Source organism: Onychostoma macrolepis, chromosome 07, assembly GCF_012432095.1.
Source record: "Onychostoma macrolepis isolate SWU-2019 chromosome 07, ASM1243209v1, whole genome shotgun sequence".
Classification (NCBI taxonomy): Eukaryota; Metazoa; Chordata; class Actinopteri; order Cypriniformes; family Cyprinidae; genus Onychostoma; species Onychostoma macrolepis.
This window is the reverse complement of record NC_081161.1, coordinates 4,467,702-4,488,400: the sequence shown is the minus strand read 5'-3', so window position 1 is coordinate 4,488,400 and position 20,699 is coordinate 4,467,702. Positions and strand designations below refer to the sequence as shown.

The 20,699-nt window shown below is 39.4% G+C and overlaps 1 protein-coding gene across 3 annotated transcripts in view; it reads right to left on the bottom strand.

The window, feature by feature from the left end:
* Positions 1-18,926, bottom strand: part of LOC131543325 (uncharacterized) — a 28,333-nt gene extending 9,407 nt beyond the window's left edge. For 2 of the 3 annotated variants that reach the window (XM_058780551.1, XM_058780555.1), the window contains exon 1: positions 7,323-8,276. The gene's annotated coding sequence lies outside the window, so the exon portion shown is untranslated. Of the gene's footprint in view, positions 1-7,322; positions 8,277-18,844 lie in introns of those variants that run through there. The other variant, XM_058780552.1, reaches the window with a different exon arrangement.
* Between the last annotated feature and the right edge of the window lie 1,773 nt (positions 18,927-20,699).

Genomic DNA, 20,699 nt, shown 5'->3' with positions numbered 1-20,699 from the left:
ATTCTTGTTCAGTTATTTCAGAATATATATTATAATCAGTGGCGTGCACAGACCTCCGGAGGGGCAGGGGCAAAATGTGTGTTGGGGGGGGAGGGGGGTTGTATGGGTTTGGTCCCCCTCAGCTAGGGGTGGGCGATATGGCAAAAATATCACGATTTTTTTTTTTTAAATATCACGATTCACAATATTATCACAATTCTTTGTCATGTTGGGTTTTCTATTTTGCAAGTTGTTTGAGCAGTACAGCCAAACTAATTTCCCTACTATAAAGACAAAGCCTTTCAAGTTAACAAAATATAAAAAAGTATGGCGGATATTTAGGCCAAAGTGGGTGAAGATAAAAATCGTTGTCATTATTTTATCTTTGTTATTAAAAAATGAGAGCAAAGATACACATTACAAATACACATAATATACAAATAAAATAAACAGTGTTTTATTGTAGTCTACAATAGGTGTATTTAGCAGGAGCATTCAAGAAATTGAATGAACAAATATAAAAATAAAACACTATATAGATTGATTCCTATTAAAGCAACTGTATTAAAGTTTTAGTGAGTGATTTTTCTCTTTGTGTTTGGTGTTTTATTAACATTAAAGGAATGATTCACCCCAAAATTAAAATAGACTAGTGTTTGATTTTTATACCTTCATTTACTCACTCAAAAGTTGGTTTTAAACCTGAACGAGTTTCTTCTGCTGAAAATAAATGCTATTTTGAAGAATGTGGAAAACCAAACACTTGCTGGTCTACAGTGACTTCCATAGTATTTTTTTTTTTTTCCACTGTTAAAGTCAATGTGAACCAGCAACTGTTTGGTTACCCACATTCTTCAAAATATCTTCTTTTGTGTTCAGCGAGGGTTATTAGAAGCACGGGTAGGACCTAAGGCAGTGGAGACTGCAGGCCAACGATCTTGGCTGCACTAAATACCTTAGTAATAAGGGTTTTTGATGGAAACTCCTTTCATTGTTGATTCATCAACTTCTGTGGAATCTGAATGAGTTCCCTCACATTGACTCCCTTCTCCCGACTGTTGTGTATCATCAAAGAGAGAGTGGGGAGCCAGAAGTGATAACACATCAGCATCCTTTGCACCTTCCCCAGGATGGGACTGTTGCCTATCCGTTGGAACGTCTTCCTTACGGGGAGGTAGAGATGAGGAGGACCGATTAGTTTCAAAGTGATCCATTCTCCGTGATAAACTCTGAATAGCTGCTAGGATCTGCAGATGAGTATCAGTGTTACCACCTTCTGTTGTCGGAGCTGGCATTGGACGTTTAGTTGCCTCAGCCACAAACTCATGGCTTGATTTGTGGGTGGAGTCATGATGGTCACATGAGTGCTTGTGTGGGCGCATATGACCATGCCTGTCTGATGAACGTTCCCTCACCCTACCACGCTCAGGTGCAGAGCTGCATGCCCTATTAGCGCAACGAATTCGTTCATCTCTAGGTAGATCACAAGCTGCAGTATAGGGATTATCTACATCCTCTTTCAAATGAGCAGCCCCCAAGCATGAAGGACATTCCCTATGCCCATCACGAGGGTCCATTGCTGAGTGACAAAACCTGCAGCACTGAGAAGCCATAATACCCCTGGCACAGTAGGTAAGCCACACACAACACACTGGCTGCGAACAGCAGTGAACATCAAGCTGTCACGAATCCAAAGACCCGTACCAGTACGCGAACGTACTTAGCAGGCCTTTATCAATCCCAACAACTGCGAACCATAATATAGGATATGAGAAAATATACAATACTCACCACATTTTTGTAATGAAGTTATATTCAATACCACTTGATGAATACTCTGAAAAATAAATCCGAATAATCCCAATTGAACAATAATGCAATGATAGTAAATTCTACCAACTGCAAATTCAGAGAAAAGTAAAGAGGAAAAACACCACAATTCACAGGGACTCAAGGCACCTGCACCACCTGGTGAAGAATTGAATGGTGAAAAAATATATTAGATCGTTCTTACCAGTACCAGGTGTCTCAAGGCGAGAAAGGTAAAGAGAACGAGCCGGAAGTAAAACCCGCTTTTATACGTGCGGGAGTTCTGCCTCCGGGGTCATGGGCATGACTTTGTTTATATAAGGTCTCGAGAGAAGGCGGAACGAAGGTTATCATTCTATTTAGACCGTTAGTGACGGTCAGAGTGAGGTCGAAACAGATCCACGAGCTATTTGAAAGCATCAGGATCCGTTTGCTCTCTTATCGCTCGAGCGGTACTTTGATGTCATACACTCACCATTCTGCGCAGCGCCGCTTAAAGTCGAACGCGCCTAATGAGGCTCCAGAAAAGTCACGGGCTGTATCCGAAATCGCCCCCAATAACCTCATTCACTATTCCCTACATTAGTCCACTCATACAGTTCACTTGAAGGAGTGAATGAAAACGAGTGAGTGAATTCGACACTGAGTGCACCGATCGAAGGACTGCCGCTTTTGCATATTTGCTTGCTGTTTAATAATCATTTGAAACGGGCAGCTCCAGTTTTCAGATTGAAGGATTTATCTTGAACTCTGTCACGAAATTATGTATAAACCTTAATAGTCAATTTACAATTCATTTGTACCTGTGTTGTATTATGCTGCATTACGCCGTGGACGAGCGCTTCTAAAATGAATGAATGGATGATTCAGCTGCGGGCGCCATCTGGCGAGACGCGGGAATTCATTCGGCACGCGACTCTCACAGTGCATTATGGGTTATCTCTAGCCGTTGAGTGTACATCGGTTGTACACTCGTTTTTGCCATGCATTGTGGGATTGAATGAGTGCACTCGAGAACGTCCACTATGGTTTCGAACACCACTTAAAATGGCTGTCCCCTCAAATAGTGCACTATTTGAGGGTATAGGGGACATTTTCGGATACAGCCACGGTGCCTGCAGATCAGGGCGGTGCTGCATCTGGGGCGGGGCTGCACGTGTCGCTCCGCCCCATACTTGCTCTGATTGGCTCGGTCGTCTTTCTTAGGCATATAGAAAATGTGTTCTGAGTTGACACACACTACTGAGTAGTGCATAGATTGATGAGCAAATCCCATTAACTGTAAAAGCTGTGCAGTTTCACAAGTCCTCACTATAACGCACAGAGAAAACATTAGAGAAATTAATTAGGCTATGAAATCTTCATTGGTGGTGGATGGAGTACTCAAACTCTGTAGAACAGAAACACTAACAAAATATTACTCCAGTAAAAGAGAGGTGTCTAATTCCACACAAATTTGAGTTTAAATAGATTAGGGCTCAGTCTGACATTATGAATAATTAGGAGCACGCTTGATCTGAAAATATCATATTACTCCTGGCTCAGAGAACTAGACAAATTCAGTTTATTGTTAACTTGACTCACTATGTCTGTTTTATTGAATCAAGAGATGTTAGCCACTGCAAGTTTAATCTTCTGGATCAGTCAAATTCACTTGAATCATTCAGTGGTATTTGTGAAGCAGCTGACTGAAAAGAATCGGCTCAATAGATTCGGTCACAAAATGGGTATCGGAGAAGATATCAGTTTAACATATTTATATTAATTTAATATAAATAGATGATACTTTATAAAGTTTATCACAATATTTGACCGCGGTGGCTATGAGATTTTCGATCTAGTTTGAGCTAGGAATGAGTCAAAATGTTATGTTTTCCAAAAAATTTTGGCCGCCCCTGAAATCGGTCATATCAGAAGTTAAACATGGCTTTGTTATGTTTTTAACATCAGCAAGCAAAGAACGCACAGAGACCGCATGGTGAACTACTATATCTCTTTTATTCTCTCTTCTCGACTCTATTACATTAGAGTTCCCTCTACTGGACACTATCAGTATAGTCAGAACAATTACATTAACACAACAGGCTTATTCAAAGATGTTTATTACATGGACTGAGCAAAAACATAAAAAGTGTCTAAAATGCGTGCGCATCACTGATCTCTAATAGTAGGCCTACCGTTGAATAAATAAAAGTTTAACTTAACGCTGTTAAGGTAAATGTATGAAACTCTTTGCTGAAATCCCACACTATTAACAACTGCACTGAAATAAGAGCACAATGCGCATGAAAGTTGCGTTTGTTACTATAGCAACAGATTCCAGGTGTGTTCTTTCAGAATCATCACTGGCCGGTAGAAATCAAAAGTTCTCGATTTCTTCACTTTAAAATAACGAGGAGCTGCATGTTTTCCTGAAATAAAGGGGAGGAAAAAGTCTTTGCTTTGCAATGTAGTAAATAAAATGAAAGTTTCATAAAAATTAAAACGGCACATGGCATTAACCTAATGCGGTGTCATTTATCAACTGCGTGACTGATAATTATATGTAACTAATTATCTTGCCATGCTATTTAAATTAAAACAATACTGGTGATGCATCCTTTTCATTTCGTTTCTCATACTCTGATGATATGAAACAATCAAATTTTCAAAAATTATTTAATTCATGATTCATTCCTGTATCTGAAGATCCTCCCTCTGTGGATAATCAACCCAATTCATTTTTTAAATGTAGTGGTTTGTGTGTTAGCTTAAAGACCAGCCTAATTTAGCAAAACAATCATTTCAGGGACATGGCGAGTTACAGGCTAATGTTGTTGTTTTTTTTTTTCTTCTTTCTTTCTTCTGTGCGTTATAATGAAGACTTTGTGAAACTGCACAGCGTTTTTAGCTTTTTAAACAACGTACTTCGTCCTACACCAACTACGCGCGCATACACATTTCCTATCATGTATGCCTATGAAAGACGATCGAGCCAATCAGAGTATGTATGGACCTGGTTACAGCCAGGTCCTTCTCACGCTAAAGGCCAGGAGTCCGGGACACACCAAGCTGACAGCGAGCGACGGTCAGGCTAGTTTGTTTGGTGTGTGAGAGTGAGAACTCTGATTGGATGTTCAGTTTAGCAAACGAGTCAGTGCCCGAGAATTAAAGCGAAAGTGATGAAAACAAGCATGTAAATGAAGGCGGTACAGACAGAAGGCTGTTTAAAGGCCTCTGTAGAAAGTCAATGGACCGAAGGGAGGCAAGCCTCTGCTGTAACTTTACCTGCGGGTGTCGCTGTTGGACAGAGTTTTATTTTAAAAAATGAGTGACGTTTAGTCTTTTAGTCATATTTAGTCATTTTTGCGCTGTTTTATTTTTGTAATATCGATTATTTTCTCATCCAATTTTGAGGAGAGGAGACACTGCCTCCCTTGCCGCCTCGGAGGAAACTCCTGATATATACATACACACATATATATATATATATATATATATATATATATATATATATATATATATATATATATAGCATGCATGCATACATACAGTGGGTACGGAAAGTATTCAGACCCCTTAAATTTTTCACTCTTTGTTATATTGCAGCCATTTGCTAAAATCATTTAAGTTCATTTTTTTCCTCATTAATGTACACACAGCACCCCATATTGACAGAAAAACACAGAATTGTTGACATTTTGCAGATTTATTAAAAAGAAAAACTGAAATATCACATGGTCCTAAGTATTCAGACCCTTTGCTCAGTATTTAGTAGAAGCACCCTTTTGATCGAATACAGCTATGAGTCTTTTTGGGAAAGATGCAACAAGTTTTTCACACCTGGATTTGGGGATCCTCTGCCATTCCTCCTTGCAGATCCTCTCCAGTTCTGTCAGGTTGGATGGTAAACGTTGGTGGACAGCCATTTTAGGTCTCTCCAGAGATGCTCAATTGGGTTTAAGTCAGGGCTCTGGCTGGGCCATTCAAGAACAGTCACGGAGTTGTTGTGAAGCCACTCCTTCGTTATTTTAGCTGTGTGCTTAGGGTCATTGTCTTGTTGGAAGGTAAACCTTCGGCCCAGTCTGAGGTCCTGAGCACTCTGGAGAAGGTTTTCATCCAGGATATCCCTGTACTTGGCCGCATTCATCTTTCCCTCGATTGCAACCAGTCGCCCTGTCCCTGCAGCTGAAAAACACCCCCACAGCATGATCCTGCCACCACCATGCTTCACTGTTGGGACTGTATTGGACAATTAAGGCCAAAAGTTCTATCTTGGTCTCATCAGACCAGAGAATCTTATTCAGGTGTTTTTTAGCAAACTCCATGCGGGCTTTCATGTGTCTTGCACTGAGGAGAGGCTTCCGTCGGGTCACTCTGCCAAAAAGCCCCGACTGGTGGAGTGCTGCAGTGATGGTTGACTTTCTACAACTTTCTCCCATCTCCCGACTGCATCTCTGGAGCTCAGCCACAGTGATCTTTGGGCTCTTCTTTACCTCTCTCACCAAGGCTCTTCTCCCCCGATAGCTCAGTTTGGCCGGACAGCCAGCTCTAGGAAGGGTTCTGGTCGTCCCAAACGTCTTCCATTTAAGGATTATGGAGGCCACTGTGCTCTTAGGAACCTTAAGTGCAGCAGAAAGTTTTTTTGTAACCGTGGCCAGATCTGTGCCTTGCCGCAATTCTGTCTCTGAGCTCTTCAGGCAGTTCCTTTGACCTCATGATTCTCATTTGCTCTGACATGCACTGTGAGCTGTATGGTCTTATATAGACAGGTGTGTGGCTTTCCTAATCAAGTCCAATCAGTATAATCAAACACAGCTGGACTCAAATGAAGGTGTAGAACCATCTCAAGGATGATCAGAAGAAATGGACAGCACCTGAGTTAAATATATGAGTGTCACAGCAAAGGGTCTGAATACTTAGGACCATGTGATATTTCAGTTTTTCTTTTTTAATAAATCTGCTAAAATGTCAACAATTCTGTGTTTTTCTGTCAATATGGGGTGCTGTGTGTACATTAATGAGGAAAAAAATTAACTTAAATGATTTTAGCAAATGGCTGCAATATAACAAAGAGTGGAAAATTTAAGGGGTCTGAATACTTTCCGTACCCACTGTGTATATATATATATATATATATATATATATATATATATATATATATATATATATATATATATATATACATATACATACACATACACACACACACACATACATACAGACACACACACACAGTCATGTAAAAAAGTTAGGACACCCTATTGAATTCCATGGTTTTCTGTATCAGGACAATTTTTTTTTTAATTATCTCGTCCTTGGCAGGTCTTAACATTTGAAAAATAAAACCTCAGATGAACAGCATCACATGACATATCACACCATGTTGTTATTTAATTAACCAAAACACGTATTTGTGTCTTGATTTAACAAGCATTTATTTTGTAGACCTGAAATAAAAATTCAAGCAGAAAACTCTAAACTCTATTAATCTAAAAACAAGAATCTGTACTTGCTATACTATAACAGCAACAAATAAAAAGAATAATACTCACATTAGTTACTTTCTACACGTGCTGTAATGGCCTTACACTCTTCATATTTTCTTGGAAATGAAACCATATGCCCTTCCTTGTTGTTACACCTAATAAACATGCAATTTATTACAGGATCAGCTGAGCAAAACAATGTGTTTTGCAATTTTGAGTAATATTATACCATGCACTTTAAATAACTAGTAAATTAGCTGTAAACAATAAAATCAGTTCTTAAGGGTACTGGTGCCCCATTGCGTAGACTGCGTTAGGTTGTGGCAGTCCTGTGATAACAAAGGATTAGAAAATATGTTAAAATACAATAGGGTAGAAAAGACTTCACCTGCTCCGTGCTGCAGCCCTGTCAACTGTATAAGTTGTGTTAGGCATTGTCATCAAACCTTTGTCTTTTGTTGCTGCTCAAACCACACCTATCCAAAGTTCTCCTTAAGCAAATATTAAAATGTAAGAGCCAAACCAGTTTTATCTGCAACACTAAAGAAATGATTGTAGGACGTTTCAAAGATGATATAAAGTAACAAAAGTGTTTTGTTGATTGATTGATTTGACATTCTTCTTTTTTTTTTTTTTTTTGTTCCTTGTTCTGGTTTTTGTAGTCTTTTGTAGTTTAATTAATGATTGGTTCCTCATTTCATTCCCTTTTGACCCTTGTGTATTTACGCCCTGGTTTCCCTGTGTTTCATTGTCAGTTGTTGTTCATGTTGTATGCATTTTTGTCTGTAAATGTTTTGATTTCTTTGTGTATTTAGCTCTTCCATATAAATAGCTGCTTTTATGTTTGTTTTTGCCTCCTGCTTACTTTGCGTTACAATTACGAGTAATGACTAGGGGTGCTCCGATTTGATTGGCTACCGATCACTATCGGCCGATAATCGCGTTGGGATGTTTGATCGGCAGTCTCTAAAAAGGCCAATCTCAAAAAACCGATCTCAAGCTTATGACGCGCCTGCTGTGCGAGGTTTGGCACGACATGCAGCAGCACCGTCTCTGTCTGGTGCGGGTGAAATAATTATAATGCTGAAGGTGAGGTACAATTCATATTTCTTATATAACTCTTATATAACTTATATAACTTATAAAGTAATTTGTAAAAAGTAAACTTTCTGAGAGACATAATTCCACAAACAGCGTGAGAGAATCACCGCGCGTGATCTCTTTCTCTCTCAAAATGCGCAAATGGCTTCAAATCACATCGCGTCTGCACTATAGCAAACTGCACAGTTGACACAGGAATTGTCACTTGCACAATCAAGGCAAGTGCCACATCGTCACTAAAGTTTATAAATTGCATTTCTTTTTTATCCTTGCCAGCAGTGGCGTGCACAGACCTCTGGAGGGGCAGGGGCAAAATGTTTGTTGGGGGTTGTATGGGTTTGGTCCCCCTCAGCTAGGGGTGGGCAATATGACAAAAATATCAAAAAAAATTTTTTAGAAATATCACGATTCACAATATTATCACAATTCTTTGTCATGTTGGGTTTTCTATTTTGCAAGTTGTTTGAGCAGTACAGCCAGACTAATTTCCCTACTATAAAGACAAAGCCTTTCAAGGTAACAAAATATAAAAAAGTATGGCGGATATTTAGGCCAAAGTGGGTGAAGATAAAAATCGTTGTCATTATTTTATCTTTGTTATTAAAAAATGAGAGCAAAGATACACATTACAAATACACATAATATACAAATAAAATAAACAGTGTTTTATTTTCAGGTAGTCAATAGGTGTATTTAGCAGGAGCATTCAAGAAATTGAATGAACAAATATAAAAATAAAATTAAATTAAATTAAATTAGACTAGTGTTTGATTTTTATACCTTCATTTACTCACTCAAAAGTTGCTTTAAACCTGAACGAGTTTCTTCTGCTGAAAATAAATGCTATTTTGAAGAATGTGGAAAACCAAACAGTTGCTGGTCTACAGCAACTGTTTGGTTAGCCACATTCTTCAAAATATCTTCTTTTGTGTTCAGCACAAGAAAGAAATTAATACAGGTTTGGGACAACATGTGAGTGAGTAAATAATGACAGAATTACAATTTTAGGGTGAACTATCCCTTTAATTACAGTCGGCAGCATGTTTAGTACTGTCCCTTTAAGACCTGCACGCATCTAATATACAAGCACGCATGCGTTTCTCTCAGCTGTTTACCTTCATTTTAGACATAACCAACTGAGTCTATACATAAACCTTGTGTGTTTTGACAGTATTAGCACAAAATATAACTTAGTTCAGTAATCAGGCACTGTTTGACGGACTTTGGGATTTGGGTGTATGTGCTCAGAAAAGGCGCTCGTCAGAACAGCACACGAGTGAAACATTTAACCAGTAAGTCTTTGAAGCAGATACAGATAATGTACTTATGTGACTGCGAATAAGTGCAGTGTCCCGTGAGAGTAACTCTCCCACTGAGTTAACACTGATGTGAATGTATGTGGCGTTGTACAGTATATAGAGACGGCGGCGCCAGAACTGCAGCTGGAATGCGCGCTGAAGTACGATACTACGATATTTCTTCAAAAAAGCAAATCGTGGAGACATTTTTATAGTCCACGATCAGAAATCGTCATATCGAACACCTCTACCCTCGGTAGAAATCGCAGAGGGGCACCGGACCGCAAAGGGCACTTTACCGAGCCCCCCTTGCTTCCTGTGAGCTCTTCTTTTAATTCATGACATACAAATGAGTGTTTCATACCTTGCAGATAGCAAACACATTGTCCATAGTCCATATTATTCCTTGCACAGTTATGCATTAAGCTCAGTCCCAAAACAATATAGCCATTTGACACAATAAGCTAGTGAGCAGGATAACTTGTAGCTGTAAGCACAATCACGGTCAAAAAACAGTTTGCTTTCCTGCCACCAAAACATCCCTTCTAATTAACCAGGTGCTCTTATTATACAAAGGTGTCACAATGCCCTCTCATGGACAAAACACATATTGCTCCAAAATGGCTCCTACACACCGGCCCCTTAATTGATTATGCAGAAAAACATAACAATTACAATTATTTATAAAGGAGCCATAAAAGTTAAAGCACCATATACGGACGTTTGCTCAAATATTGTAATATTGTTACACCTCATTCACATTAGTCATTTGTCTCCAATAAAAGGCAAATCTTTCCAACAGGTCGTTCTAAAACGCTACTTTTAGTTTTAATCTTTACTGTACGTACTAGGCCTTTATAATCTGGAAACGTTTCCAGTATTCTACCAAGTGGCCATGAACCACGAGGGGCAGTAGGATCTAGTACAAGAACAATATCTCCAGGAATAAAACTTTGTCGTTCCTTCGTCCATTTTTGACGTTGTTGAAACAGAGGTAGATACTCCCTGATCCACCTTTTCCAGAAAAGGTCAGCTAAATACTGAACCTGTCTCCATCTTCTTTTCACATATAGGTCTGATTTTTCAAAGAGACCAGGCGGTAAAGCAGGCTTGCCTTTCATAATAAGAAGATGGTTAGGTGTAAGGGCCTCAAGGTCATTAGGATCATTAGAAATTTTGGTGATAGGACGGTCATTTAAAATGGATTCCACCTCACACAAGACAGTATGGAATGATTCATCATCCAATACCTGTTGACGAAGTACAGAACAGAGAATATTTCTCACCATACGAATGATCCGTTCCCATGCTCCTCCATAATGGGATCCTGCTAGTGGATTGAAACTCCATTTAACTCCTAACTGAATTAACTCCTTTTCAATTTGCTGTTTATTCCATGCAGAGAGAGATTCTTTCAATTCTCTATTAGCACCAGAGAAATTCGTTCCATTGTCTGATCTAATATGAACCACTTGGCCTCTTCGGGCAATAAATCTCCTTAATGCATTTATGCATCCATCAGTATCTAAGGAGTAAGCTACTTCCAAATGTACTGCTCTGGTTGCCATGCAGGTGAAGATTACTCCGTATCTCTTTACACAGCTACGGCCTCTTTTTACTACAATGGGACCAAAATAATCAACTCCAGTGTTTGTGAAAGGTGGAAGATCAGGGGTAATTCGTTCAAGAGGAAGATCTGACATCTTCTGATTCCCCGTCTTCCCTCTATTGCGTCTACATACAACACATTTGGAAATAACCTTTCTTGCTGCAGCACTGGCATTTGTAATCCAATATGTTTGTCTTAACTTGGATAACATGTGATTCCTGCCTGAATGTCCCAATTGCTCATGAATGTTGCGAAGCAAAAGTTGTGAGATGTGATGGTTCTTACTCAATATAATAGGATGTTTGAATTCAATGGGCATACTTGCCTTCCGGAGTCTTCCTCCTACCCGCAAAAGTTCACCATCCAACACAGGATCCAGTCTATATAGACTGCTATCCTTCTTGATTCCATTAGAACCTCTCTTCAATTGCTCGATTTCATTTTGAAACGGTTGTTGCTGACTGAAGCAAACAATAACCATTTCAGCTTCAAAAAGATCCTCCAATGACAAAGACTGTCCACCCTGAGTTGCCTTGAACAAATTCATTTCCACATCTATAATAGATGTAGTAGCATTACAATCCTTTCCCAAAGCTATTAGTTCTTTCCTTTTAAGACATAGCCTTTTCAACAGTTTCTTGAACTTAAGTATCCAAGCGACAGCCACTTTCAGTTTTCTCCATTCTGAAAAATAGGTGATGTAATAATTGGTGGGATTTTGTGCAGGATAACAGAATTTACCTTATGTTCTCGTTTGATCTCTGGATCATCTTCCTGAATACTAGTTTCCTCTTCCATAGGTGGTTGATAATCCTTTGCAGTTCAAAGGAAACTAGGTCCCTTAATCCATCTCTTGTTTTGCATAAAGGTTTTGATCTGCATTCCACGTGATGCGTCATCCGCAGGATTCTCCTTTGTAGACACATATCTCCATTGTTGAGGTAGTGTCCTGTCTCTTATATAAGAGACTCTGTTTGCCACAAAAGTCTGAAAGCGCCGGTCCTCATTTTTGATGTATTTAAGTACAGTCTGACTGTCAATCCAAAAAACTGAATTCTCCAATAGAAATCGTAGCTCTTTTCTTATCATGTGATCAACTTTCACAGCAAGTACAGCTGCTGTTAGTTCCAAACGAGGAATGGTTATCGGTTTAAGAGGCACCACTCTGGCCTTACCGAGCAAGAATTTCACATGAACTTTATCGTTACAGTCGATCAACTTGAGATAAGTAACCGCACCATATCCTTTTTCACATGCATCTGAGAAATGATGTAAACAGGCATGCTTGATTTTTCCAAAGTCTATAGGTTTTATGCATCGGTCCACTTGAAACTCTACCACCTTATCCAAATCGGAAATCCAACTATTCCACCGTGTTTGAAGTATTGGGGGTATATTCTCATCCAAACTCAGATTCTGCTTACACAATTCCTGTAGAAGTAACTTGGCAGGTAACATAATAGGAGAAAGAAATCCCATAGGATCATAGATAGAACAGACTGTAGACAAAATTCCTCTTCGGGTACGTTGTAGGGATTTAAGCTGCATTCCAAATTTAAAAACATCAGCTTCTGTACACCACCGAAGACGCAAAGTTCTTTCCACAGGTAACTTATCTTGCTCTAGATCCAAACATTGGATCTCCTTGCTTCTGGATTGCTCTGGAACTGATTGCAACACCTTTCGACTGTTACTGCTCCACTTAGTCAAACAAAAACCACCCCTTTGACAGAGAGCAGTAAGATCCTGTACCATGGCGACTGCTACCTCCTCCGAAGAGACACTCTTTAAACAATCATCCACGTAAAAACTTTCAAAGACTGTTTTGATCACATCTTCTGAAAAGAGTGATTGATTGTCCTTTGCTGTTTGCCTCAATGCATAACATGCACAACTTGGAGAAGATACGGCTCCGAACAGGTGAACTATCATTCGGTATGTAGACACTTCCTTTTCCAAATCTCCATCAGGCCACCACAGAAATCGGAGCAAATCAACATCCTCTTCCGACACCTTAACCTGATGAAACATAGCTTGAACGTCGGCCATTAAAGCTACTGGCTCCTGCCTGAATCGTATCAGAACTCCCAAAAGTGAATTTGTAAGGTTGGGACCTTGCAAGAGTTGTTTATTGAGGGATGTATCCTTAAATGTCGCCCCACAATCAAATACAACCCTCAATGTTCCTTTCCTTGAATGGAAAACTCCATGATGTGGAACATACCAAACCTTACCATCATCACGATCTAACTGGTCTTCTGGCACTCTCTCAGCATAACCTTTATCCATAACATCAGAAAGGAAACGTGTATATTCTTCACCCAACTGTGGATTCTTTTCAAGTTTCCTTTTCAAACCATTGCATCTTTGCTTTGCGACACACAAGTTGTTAGGTAGTATCACATCATCATTTCGAAAAGGTAACTTGAGACTGTAATGTCCATCTTGTACCTTAAGAGACTTGTCCATTATTTTCAGAAACCTCTGATCCTCCCTGGATAGTTCCTTCTCATCAACACTGTTTTCACTAAAGTCATGATTATACTGATTTTGAAGCAATTCCTCAAGCCTTCCAACAGAAATCCTATTGACTGTAACAGAAGGTATACCAGTATTCTTCGCACAGTCACTGCTCCTTTCTGAAGGTCCATTAACTACCCACCCCAATAGGGTTTTCATGGCATATGGTCCATTACCATAGCTATTTATTACCTCCCATGGCTCCAATACTTGGGAAGCGTTAGCTCCAATCAATAAATCGACATTAGCCTCAATGTGTGGAACTTTCACTCTGTCAAGGTATGGCCACCTAGATATTTCTTCTTGTGTTATAATATTGTCGGAGTTGACAGGCATTTCTTTCTGAGTGTACACTTCAGTAAGGGGAAGGAAACGATCACTGTTAATTCCACTAATCTCCAAGCCAGTAACAACATTGCAAGACACAGACTGCTCTTGTCCCATGGTACGTAGACAAATGTTGATCCTTTTACCTCTGATGTTCAATTTATTTACCAACTGTTCCGAACAAAACGTAGCTGAACTCCCTGGATCTAGAAAAGCATATGTTTGAATCAGTTTGTCTCCTTTGGCTGATTTTACTTGCACTGGAATTATTGACAGAAAGCACCTTTCATTACAGGCCCCTGTATGTCCACAAGTTTGTGCAGACGCTAGACTGCGCTTTTGCCCTTTGTCCTCCACAACTAACTTCTGATGTATGTGCAACACTGAAGGATGTGTCCGACTGCAAACTTCACACACAAGGCGGTTATCACATTCCTTGCTTACATGTCCAGTCTTCAAACAACTGAAGTAAACTCCCTTTCCTTTCAGAAAGTCAAGCTTTTCTCGTTGTGACCTTTTCTCAAAAGCATCACACCTTTCCAAGACATGGTTACCAGAACAAAACGAGCAGGATCCTTTATCATTGATCTTGTACACTGAATAATCTCTCTGTTGTGATGTTACATGCCTCCTTAAACCTGAAGTAGTAACATTGGTAGCGAAACTGTTTCCCTTAAATGTCTTATTTGGTTTCACTACACTTGGTTGTTTGTCCTGAATACATCCAAAGACAGGATCGGATGCCATCTTTGCCGGTCGTTCAATGAAGTCTACGATGTCAGAGAATTTAGCTCTACCTTGGTTCAACTCGGTTATCTCACAAGCCTTTTCTCTCCAACGCTCTCTCAATTTGAAAGGTAGCTTCATCACCACAGTTCTCATGTTATTTGGCATGTTAAGCTCTTGCATATTGGAATTATCATCAATAATATTACAGCATGCACACAGAAACAATGAATATGCATGTAAACCTTGGGCATCCTCATTCCTCAATGATGGCCAACCCAAAGCCCTTTCCATATATGCAGCAGCAATCTTAAACTCATTACCAAATTGCTCCTTCAAGAGCTTCTTGGCTATTGAATATCCCACTTCTGGATCAAGATGTTCACAACTCTGAACCAGTTCTCTTGATTGTCCGGAAGTAAACTGTTCCAAGAAATACAAACAATCTCTTTTACTGCAAGCCTTTTCCTCAACACAATGTTCAAACGCCTTTATGAATGGTATATAATGAAGTGGTTTTTCATCAAAGACTGGAATCTCTCTTTTGGGAAGAGTGTTACTCTGAGCCTGGTATACCAAGTGTGTAGTCAACTCCTCTTGCCTCTTCAGAATCTCATATAGAGCTGAATTTTGACTTGGAAGAGAGTCCCCAGCTTCTGATGTTGTCATATTACCTCTATAATGTTGTACCAAGTTACGTGAATCCTGATGTTGGCGAGTACTGCTGTCATGAGTGTTCAGTCCTACTTTATGCAGCATCTTTGTTGACTGTGATGGAATGTTAGAGGTAGCACCAGCTGTACCCACTGATAGACCCATTGGCACATACGCAGTAGCTCATGGATTTAACATCTTTGATCTTGTTGAATCAAAAATTCCATTTCCTGTCACATCCCTTGATGTTTGCCCCTTTGTTATTTATTTTCCTTTAGAACGAGAACTACCAGAACGTGAACATTTACTATGGCAGTCAACAGTACTCAAAACAGCAATTTTTGCAGTAGATGCTGCAATTTCAGCATCTAATTCAAGTTGTTCCTTCTGTTTCCTCAATTCCTCCTGCTGTGTTTCAATTGCATGTTTAGTTTTCAATGCCTCGGCCCGCGCCACAAGTGCAGCTCTCTCTGCCTCGGCTTGTACACGAGCAGATACAGTAGAAGAACCACTGCTGCCTGAACTTTGCCTACTAAAGGCAGTATGGCTCTTTGAAACATTTGAAACACTATCCTCTGGGACAACCTCATCATTAACATTTACATCAATAACCCCCTCAGAAGCTTCATGACATGTTACAGGTGTGGACAACCATACATTTACATGTTCAATAAACTCATTCTTTGGAATCATTTTTGCCTTAAACCATATATCATGTTTCTCAATTTCATTATCAGGCAACAAAGTCAACAAAGATTCATGTGCTTCCTGAGCCTCTAAACATAACCCATTGTAATTTTCAAATACACTTCGTACCTCAGACTCATACTCTTTGTTATCTTGCATTAACCTTTTAATAGTCTCTATCATTTTGCTTGCTTTGTTCAGTTTTGCTTTTCTCAGCGCCTGCGATGAATCAAGCTTTTCCACCAAAGCCTTTACTGTAAGTGTAACTGTCCTTTTTGGCCTTACAGGCTCTTTTTCACTACAAAGTTGTTCATTTGGTGCAGCGGACGTCTCCTTTTACTACCAATGCATTGGATTTACATGTAATTTATGTGCACACGGAAGCAATGGCCATTAAACATTTGTTGCTGTAACAGTACCTTTAAATCCAACGAAAATGCGATGTCCCAGCCGCAACCAAAGGAATAGTGTAATAAATCCAACATGAATCCATCAGCACCAGCTTGGCTAATCCACCACTTGTGAGTCGTGATCAGGTTTCCACAGTGAAATCCAGTGTCCACGAAGCAAATCCATACTGCCTTGGAAACTCAAGATCCACAAAGCCTCTGTCTCCAAAGTGGCATCCATGTACGGCTCACTGTCCACTTGTAGCAAGTTCGCCGATCCTTGAAGCAGAGTCTCTGTGCAAATGCTCACTTATTTTCGAAGCAGTGTTTTTTGACTAATATTACGGCCTTCCACTAAGCCTCCGATGTTTGATGGTAGGAGTGAGCCGTACATGGATGCCACTTTGGAGACAGAGGCTTTGTGGATCTTGAGTTTCCAAGGCAGTATGGATTTGCTCCTACACAATGCAATAATAGATGGCACTCGTGGAGGTAGGAAAACAAAGCTCGGTAACACTTTAGAATACTATTTAACTAACTAATAAAGAATTATTGAAGAACTAACAGGTAAATTATTCATTAACACTTACCTCACTACTGTTAACTACTAAGGAAGACATGTTAACTAATCAGTATGTAATAAAATTTTATGATTGTGTTAAGTAACAGTTAGCTAATCAATAACTAGTGCATTCTGTCATACCTCCTGAAGGTTCAAGAAAAATAACTATGAAATAACTACTACTGAACAGTTATACGCAAATAGTCACTATAATAATCAGGTTGTGGCCCACAAATCAAGTACTTGAGTAAAAGTATAGATATCCCAATAAAATATTCAGTAAAATTATAAGTAGACCTATTCATTTTCAAAATTACTTGAGTAAAAGGACAAGTACAAAGTACTACTACAGTAGCAACTTTGTTACAGTCCACTGCTACTATTATTAGCCTATAATGGAAATGAAATACACGTTTTGTTAGCTGCACACCCAAAAGGGCTCATTACTATAATTGCACATAAGTTTTTGCCTGTATGGAAAAAAATTGCTTTGTGCGCATGTTCTGTAGGAAATCTGCTTCGGAAAGGAACCCCAACTCCACTGTCTTGCCATAACTATCCAACTTACTACAGATACACTCTGTAAAATAGTGGTTTGTTTGTTTGTTTATTTACTTATTTACCAAAACACTGGGATGAAGCTGTTGGGTCACTTTTATTTTTTATTTATTTTTTTTGGCATTAGGTGTGTTTGACTCAAAAAAATGGACGTAGTGTCCGTGACGTCACTCCTAGGTTTCTGGAGAGCATTTTTGAAACCTAAATTGGGCGGAGCCAACCGCCGCCATCTTGGCAGCGCGTCACTCCCGGATAATCGAAAATGGGCAAAAAGGCGAGACATGGGTGAAGCTGAGCTGAAACCACGCCCATCTATAGTGACATCACCGCAGTGCTGCCCTGCAAAGACAAAACGCCATAACTTCGTTTTTGGTTGAAAATGAGTTATTGATCATTTTGGGACATTAATGACCTCCTTTATCATGTGTTTAAGTATCATGGAGAAAACTGTCTCTGACTGTTTTTGCTGTTGTTTTGCTTTCTGGATTACCTTGTGTTTTGAGTGAATAATCTGCATTTGATATATATATTAAAAAAACGCTTTAAAGATTATTTACGATTAATTATTGTTGCCAAGTTATCTAATCGTTATTGCTTACAGTGCTTTGTTATATGGAGCAGTTTATCACGATCTATCTAATTTGTTTGTCTAATGATGTGCCGACAGATGTATAAAAGTACACAAGTCGCACCATAATTTAAACGCGGTAGATTTTAATGGACAGTAAAACAAAGGCAGTAAACCATATAACTGGCTGGCACAGTATTGACGAACGAAAGCAAACAAATGCAGAGCACCTTAACTTAATTTGAGCTTTCCAAAACAAAGTCAAAGAGCGGTAACTACTGTGTTCTGCCTTGGGTTCTCCGGGTAGAGCACCCTCACTAATTTAAGAAGCACCCTCAGTTATTCTGGACGGGCCTGCATCTGACCTCCTCATTTCATCAAATATTCGGCTATTTGTTGCTATCATCAACTAGCCCCTAATGTTATTCTGACCATCACTGTGTCCAATTTTCAAGAGATAACGTTATGTGTTTAGATCTGCGCTTCTGTGTCTTATGAATTAACGCATTTATTCTGAAGAGCGAAACAAATACAAGACAAGTATTTTTACAAAAACAAGTAGATAACGACGAAGAAAAATAATACTTACGCACAACAATTTCTAGCCTTTTGCGTGCAGTGACTTCGCAGCTCTTCAGACGTGGGTGAAAATGAAAGCACTTCTTGTTGATCTTTGCGTCGGACTGAACCCATCAAAGGCGTTTCGCTGCCCTCCTCAGTTCATCCGATGAACTCCGCGCAATGCAATCCGTAGGGGAGAGTGGGGACGGTTGCAACACTTTTTGTATTTCCTTCAGTTTCTCAGAGACAGTTTTTTGTGGAAAGCCAAAATCTTTATATATTAAACCCACATCTGTCAGATACCCACCCACAGTGCTGTTACATGCATACATATGATAATATATGTACAATTTAAACTTGAACAGACAAAGTGAAACGTTGCAACTGACCCCTAGCAGGGGACGGTTGCAACAGTCCACAGGGACAGTTGCAACACTTATTAAAATGTAATAATAAAGAAACATTATATAACATTATATTGCAATTTCTTTATTTTATTTGTGAACATACAAAATGTATATTGGTTAAATTGTTGAATTTGTTAAATTGGCCATAAAAATACAAAGACTAGTAAAAGAACAAGTAACAATCATGTTTTGGTTAATTATTAGGCCTAAAAAAAAAAATTGACCAACGAAATATTTTTAATGAAAATCTAGACTGAAAATTTACTGAACTACTTCTGTGAACTCCTGAAATGAACTGTGTCTGTCTGTGTGTGTGTGATCTGTTGTGCGTTTCCTCTCGTGGCTCGTGGCATACTGTAAACAAAGAAAAATTACAGACTACACTGTGGCCTAGTTTGAGAGTATGTACTTAAAAAAAGGAGGGATACCTGGGTATTGAACGGGTTATTTATTAATCCATGAAATTATAATTGTATTATGTTAATATGACAAGCTTTTACATCAATGTTGTGATAAGGGACTGTCCCCACTCTGTCAGCCATGATGAAACTTACTATACTAGCTAGATACAATAGTGTAACAAAGTCAAATGGGTAGGAAGGAAGAGGACGAGGTCGGCTAGGCTGAGACTGGGGTTTTTATTTACTTTTCCAAAAACAACAGAAAGTCGCGCTCTCAGCGCTCAACATAATCGTGCAACCGCACGGAAACAGTCCACACGTCACACTCGCACAAGCCCCAGATCGCAGCCTCCAGTCCACAGTAGCTCTCTCTCCTCTCTGACGTTCCCAGGTGTCTTTTATACGGTCTCCCCACGCCACTTACTGGAATAAGACACAGGTGTTTGTCATTTGCACTTGACCCACTTACTCACCGCTCGTCTCCCAGCTCTCTCTCCCGCTGCAGACCTCGCTGAGCCACGCCCCCCTCGCCACAAATAGCTTTAACACTTGATAGCTATGCCTATTAGAAGCTAAAAAAAAACACTGATTTAAATTATATGAATGAATAATGCTTCACAAAAACAGTTTAGACAGTATGAGAAATATTCTGAACATTAAAAAAAATACTTTTTTACCTCAAAATTAGCTTTTCCCTGAAGGAATGGTCACAAATGGCTGATTTCTTTCAGATCGGGGGAGGGGCTAACTAAGCATGTGCAGTATGAGTATCATCACTCTAGCTCATTCCTGATCGAAGGAATAAGTCATGTTGCAACTGTCCCCTGTTGCAACCGTCCCCGCTCTCCCCTACATATTGTGCAGTTTGTTGCATTAATAACAGCTTTTATTGTTTCATGGTCCTTGAATAATTGATTTTCAATGGTGAATATAATAAATGTCTTTGAAAATCATAGTGTGGAAAAAATAGCAATTCTATGCTTGTGAAAGGAGAAATTTACTCTTCAGGTTTCCTGTGCCAGCCGAGCAACTGCTAATGAGATTAGCTTTCACTGTTGTTTGCCACTATTTAAGG